Consider the following 6,975-nt stretch of genomic DNA (forward strand, 5'->3'; position numbering starts at 1 on the left):
TGGGAATTGGGTAATCTGGAAGAATGGAGGCACTGATTGAAGGTAGCAGAAAAGGTCATCATTTGGACTTGGCCTACATTCTAAGAAACTCAAAGTCTGTCAGGTCTGTCCGTTGCCATTCTTCGCCTGCTTCAACTTCTCCATCACTTACATTCCTGGTTCTCGTAACATTAAACCTGATGCTTTGTTCCACTAGTTCTTGTCATCCATGGAATCTGAATCACCTGATAATATCTTACCTCAATTTTGTACAGTGGGAGTCGTGACTTGGGCCATTGAGAAGGAGATCAGCGAGGCCCAAAAGAGTGAACCTAACCCTGGCACTGGTCCCCAGGGAGACTTTTTTGCCATGCTAACGTTACAAGTAATGTTCTGCATTGGATTCATCCGGCCAAGTTTTCTTGTCACCCAGACATTACACACACACTATTGCTCACCAAGAGATACTTCTGGTGGCCAAATATGGACAAAGACATCAGGGAGTACGACTGCATGTTCCATCTGCACCTGCAACAAGAACAATAATCAATCCCCAGCTGGCCTACTCCTTCCTCTGCCTGGATGCCCATGGCCCCACATTGCTCTACACTTTGTCACTGGATTGCCAGTATCTGAAGGCAGTATGCACCATCATCGACCACTTCTCCAAACCAGCTCTTTTCATACCTCTGACTAAACTCCCTTCAGCATCCAGCTCAAATTCTGGTCAAGCATGTTTTTTGTTTGCATGGCATACCTCTCGACATCATTTCTGACAGCAGCCCTCATGTCACGTCACAAGTCTGGAAGGCTTTCTGCCAGGCCCTGGGCACCGCTCCTAGTCTGTCGTCTGGATACCATCCTTAGTCTAATGGCCAGACTGAAAGATGCAACCAGGAGCTGGAAGCCTCATTAAGGTGTGTTATCGAAAGCAATCCCACTATCTGGATCCAACACCTACTCTGGGTAGAATATGCACACAACTCTCATATTTCATCTGCTACAGGTCTGTCTCCATTTGAAGCCTCTATGGGGTACTCCCCACCCCCATTTCCCACCCAAGAGTCTGATATCTCAGTGCCTTCTGTGTAGCATCATCTTCGCCGGTGTTGCAGAATTTGATGCCAGACCAAAACAGCCCTCCTCGAGACAGCTGAGCAAAATAAGAGATTTGCCGACCGACACCATTCCTCTGCACCCAAGTACCAGGTGGGTTCAACGGTGTGGTTATCCACCAAGGACATTAAGCTAAAAGATACCCCTAGAAAGCTGTCTCCCAGATTCATTGATCCATTTCCTATTAACAGAATCATAAACCTTGTAGCCATCTCCAACTGCCTTCTTCCTTGAGAATCCACCCCACGTTTCATGTATTGCATATCAAGCCTGTTTCCACCAGTCCACTGAATATGCCTGCCAACCTCCCCCCACCCCCGTCTGATCAACGACAGCCCAGTCTACACTGTTAGACGTCTACTGGATGTTTGTTATGGGGCCAAGATCTCCAATACCTTGTTGACTGGGAGGGGTACGGCCCCGAGGAATGATCATGGGTTCCTCAATCCTTCATACTAGATCCCACCTTAATAACCTTGTTCTACAGGGAAAACGCTGCCAAGAAGAAATCGCCAAGAGGCAGTGTTTGAGGGGGCACAGTGAGATTCTCCGTTTCCCCCTCTAACCACCTTCTTCCTCAGAAACTAATCAGCTGATTAGCCACATCTGCACCTACTGCCTGATCTGCACTCTATTTAAATTTTGACCAGATGTTCAACCTACAATTGAGCATTAATTGCCTCTGGTAATTCTGTGACAGCCAGCAAACCTAAAAGTGTTCTGATTCTGACTAACCTATTATTCTGCCCATCTGCTCAGTCCCTGTCCTCTGTGTCTGCCCGACTCCTTCCTGGATACCTGGCTGCATCTGGTCGCCAATCCTGCATACCTAACCCAGCTCTGAAACTTCACTCTGGATTCCTCTACAACTACATTCTATCTACCAAACACTCACCTCTCTGATTTTTCCTTCTCTGCCGGACTCTGCTCCTTCTCCTCTTCGACACCCCCTGCAAATGCATGAACTGTAAGACAAACAATTCTACCAATATCAACTATTCAAAGATTGATTGATTTCAAGATACTCAGCCTGTCTCCCTCTTCCTCCCACAGCCAACCCCCCTTTTGTTCCAGCGCTGTAAGTAAACAATCACGTTTGTATTCCTGTGTCTGCATCTCTTTAGTCTACCATTTGAGATCTATCTAAAAAAAAGTTAAATCTGGTCCTCTGGACTTTCAAAAAAAATTGTAGAAACGTTTTGTCTTCCATCCCAGACGTCTTCAGTCTGAGTTGCTGTATTCATCTCAGTCTTATAAATAGCACCTTCTCATAGTGGATCAACCAGTTTGCTGCTGACAGCCAAAACCAGCTGCTCACATAATCAAAGAGGGCCATCAGCCTAACGATGGCTCATTAGCACACTGATCTTACATTTAGGACCTTACAAAAATCAATAATCGTGTTATCAGTCCAGGCCCTGGTTAACAACGAACGCCACCGTTGTTCACTAACAGGGTGCTGGAAGGGATTGTGCTACTGTTAGTAGAGGACCACGAGGACAGATACATGTCAGGAGACAGAGGGAGAAGAGGAAAGTCAAGAATATAGAACTGCGGGTGGCAACTTTAAATGTGGGGAGAATGGCAGGCACGGGTAGAGAGCTGGCTGATATGATGTAGAGAAGAAAGATAGATGTTTTATGTGTCCAAGAGACCAAGTGGAAGGTCAGCAAGGCTTGCAGCAATGGAGCAGGTTTTCAACCGTTTTACCATGGTGTGGATAGAAAGAGAAATGGGTTAGGAGTGGTCCTGAAGGAAGAGTTGGCAAAGAATGTTGTAGAGGTGAAAAGAGTGTCAGATAGGATGATGTGTCTGAAGGTCAAAGTATAAAGTCTGATGCTAAACAATGTCAGTGGTTATGCTCCACAGGTTGGATGTGATGTGGAGGAGAAAGATATATTTTGGAAGGACCTGGATGAAGTGATAGAGTATTCCCAGGGAGGAGAGAAAGTGGTGATCGGAGCTGACCTGAGTGGACATGTTGGTAAAAGAAACAGATGGGATGAGGACGTGATGGGTAGGTTTGATGTCAAGGAAAGAAACCAGGAAGGACAGATGGTGGATTAGATTTTGCCAAGAGAATGGAAATGGCTGTAGTCACTTATTTCCAAAAGAGGGAGGAACATAAAGTGATTTATGAGTGGAGGCAGGAGTACGTAGGTAGACTACATTCTGTGTAGAAGAGGAATCCTGAGGGAGATTGGGGACTGTAAGGTTGTGTGTGTATATATATACACACACACACACACACTAGAAATGATTAGCATAAATGTGGTGGTAATGATGAAGTAAATTAGAAAATTATTTTTTTTCTTAAAACATTTTAGTCAAACACAGATGAAAGTTGCAGTGCAATCACTTGCATCTGACTAAAATATTGTTTTATTTTTTTTCTGACAAGTGGCATTAACGCCTGCACTTCTTGTGCTTTTCTTCTCAAATTCTCCCACTCGTTTGCAGCGTGTTGTTTGCCTCCATCACACTTGTAACAACATTTCACCTCAGGTCTCACCTTTCAAAAACCTTGAGAAAACGCTTTTTGCCTCGACAGAAGCTCTTAACACCCCACCCCCCCACCCCCCGCCCTCCCCTTTAATATTAGCCTTTGTGTGAAATTTAAATCTCAGAGGCAGCTGTGACAAAGCCGGAGGGCAAACAAGCAAACCTTGATTAACTTGTCTAGCTCCTTCTTCGTTTGTCAACCACAAAGTTCGCCGTCAGCTGGAGCTTTTTGTACCTTTATTATGCATGTTTGACATACGTGTTTCTATTTTTTCCACAAATGCCACTGAAGAAATCTGCGTGAGACTATCATGGAGAAAACCAGTTGGCAGGCAGGTGAGGTTGTCAACATTATTGAGTGTTTGAATGACTGAAATCATATCTGGGCCTCTGTAGTGAGGAGGTTTACTGTGTTTTAATATACGGTTGGATAATATAAGATGATGTCAAAGGGTTTCGAATGAACACTAGTGTCACTGTGATAGGATGTTATGAATGTTAATGGTGGAAATATACTGTATCCAATATGTTTACTCGGACAGCAGAAATAAATTTTTAACAGCTGAAATATGAAAATGTGTGTCCAAAGAACTGTTGAGTTGTCCACATAGTGAGCCTTTACCTTTGTAAATGTGCGTTTTATGAAAGATGTGATTATTTTTCACGCTCCTTAGAAACACACTTTGACCAAATACATTAGGACAACTATGGTTTGGTTGAAATTTCTGCTATGGGTTAAAAATGGATTTAAAGCAGAGCTGAACAATAAATAAATATATCGTTATCGCGACTAATATTGTTATTCCGATATTCAAGAATAAAATCCCAATTGCGTGTTTTGCAGCTTTAGCTGATAGTGCCATTCCTAAAATATTATTTAAGTGTTTTCAAAAGCCTAATGTCATGTTTGTCTGCGATAAGCCAAAACTTTTCCTGATCGGCCAGCGGTTCTATTTTAAAGCAGGTAATTATTTCACTAAATATATTTTAGGGTTTCCCACATAGTGTTGACATGTGGGCAGGCTACCGAGGCCTCATAATGGATGCCAAAAAAATATTTGACAACCTACTGCTGTATTTTTATTTTTGACTGTATACATTAGTAAAACTTACTGCGAAGCTGTTTGGGGCACTGCTGACTTGCTCCCCTCTTTCTCACAAATGTATGTTACATCGGCTCTCCCTCTATATTTTGTGTATTCTTCCCTAAATACACTCAGTACAGATGCTCATTGGATGGAATAAAATGTAAGCCTGCATTAATCTTGCATCATGTTTTATTGTACTACAATTTAGGATACTGCCTAAATGACTGAGAGTAAGTTTTATTTGGAAGGACTCGGCGAAATACTCTGGTAGATGATAGTTTACATTTATGGTTCAGTAACAATTAAACAAAAGCTAAATACGGTTTAGTCACTGTAACACTGCGTCAACAGGTTGCATTACTATGAACAAATGAGTGTCTCCAGTTTCTGCAGGGCCAGCTGCTCTGCTCTGAACAAGTGATAAAGTTAATGCTTCGCACACAGCCTGTTTCTGTTCAAACAGTGAGAGCCGGGAGGTGATAACTGGATTTACCGAGCTGGCTGTGGTACATGACGGTAGAACGCGTCCTTGTGGAGTCAGCTATCAGATTGAAAATAACAACATACCAAACCGTGATTGAGCTCACCACAAACATGGTATGACGACAAAAATCAATAATGAAAGACAAGAGTGAGTCTGAAATGTTTTGAACAAAATCCCTCCAAACTGTTTTGCATCAAAAACATTTACTTTGCATCTTTTGCAGATTTATAAACCGCTCAAAGCTGAAAATGGCAGCTTTTTTGAAGTTGTGTCAAATACCTGACCCTTTTGCAGGAAATCATATGGTTTTTACACTAATCAACTCCAACCTATGAAATCATTCTTCTTCTTCTTCTTTCGGGTGCTCCCTTCTTCACGGGTCGCCACAGCAAACTAAGTTGCACCAAGACTTTGCTATTATTCTTACGCCGGATGCCCTTCCTGACGCAACCACAGACCACCAAGCCACCACAGCCCTTTGTAGCACTGTCATTTCTAACCTGAACCCAGAGCCTGGCCTGGCCCGACTCTAACAGTGTGCTTAATGTGCTGGTCAGACTGGTGTTGGGATTTTAATTGCGTCAGCGGACACACGCGGCTGACAGTCCAATTATATGGCAACATGGCTTGCTATATAACATTTTTCAGTCAGGTCGACAAACCCAAACAGGTGAGATCCTAAAATATCTGACATGTCAGAGCAGGGTCTGTGTCTGAATAATGCTGAATGCAGGCAGAAGCAGGGATTCAATGCGCTTTGACGGCCATGAAAGGACAAACACCCCCTCAGCTCCGATCTTCTGCCCCCTTTAAATCAGCCGTGCACATCCGCCGACCGTTAATAACTATATAAGCGGTCAAAGCTTAATAAAAAATGTCGGGGGTGGGGTTCTGGTTTGGACCTGTAATTATGGTTAATTCGTTAGGTCAGGTGGGGTTCAGAAATGATGGCTACGGGCTGGGACCAGGTCAGATTTTTTGGGACCGAATGCAACTCTAGCCCTCTGTGTGGAGCAGACAACTTCTATCTAGGGTGCTGGGGGAACAGAAATGTGGGGGATAAGGGCCTTGCTCAAGGGCCCAGAGTGGGGCAAATGAAGGTGGAGCAGGTATGGGTGTTTCCCCTATCCCACCCACATTTTGATGTTGTCTGTCCCGGGAGGTGAACCAGCTGTCTTCCAATCACAGACCCACCTTCTCTAACCTCTGCGCCACCACGCCCACAACCTACGGAATCATTCAACAAATAAAAATATTCCTAAACACAAGCAGTGTCCCAAAGTTGTCACACAATAAACCACTTAGCAAATAACCTATTTAAGGTTTAAGGTTCTTTATTGTCATTCGCATCACATGTAGTATATGAGGTGGAACAAAATTGTGTACTCAAGGCCCCAGTTACACCCAGCAATAGCAAACATATAAAGTGTAAAAAGATACAATAAATAAGGAGCTAAGATATATAAACTGATATATGCTAAATGAACGCCAAACGGTACGCTAAAAGATCTGAGATATACGCTACTCACTAACGGTCACTAGTGCAAAACAATACACCGAACAACAGCAGCACGAACATGAGTCTTTGTGGGTAGATGAGTATAAATGAATGAATACAGCAGCATGAAATAATCAGCAGCATTAAAACAGCATTAAAACTGGACTGTAGCGATTTTGCTAAAGTACTACCAAATAAAAAGCTAGCTAAATACATTTTTGGTAACTAGCAAGCCAGTTTAGTACCAAAAAGTCCAAATTGTCATGCTAATTAGTAGCTAGCTATTAATTTTCCTAAAGTACTACCAA

Source organism: Nematolebias whitei, chromosome 1, assembly GCF_014905685.2.
Source record: "Nematolebias whitei isolate Nwh7 chromosome 1, NemWhi1, whole genome shotgun sequence".
Lineage (NCBI taxonomy): Eukaryota > Metazoa > Chordata > Actinopteri > Cyprinodontiformes > Rivulidae > Nematolebias > Nematolebias whitei.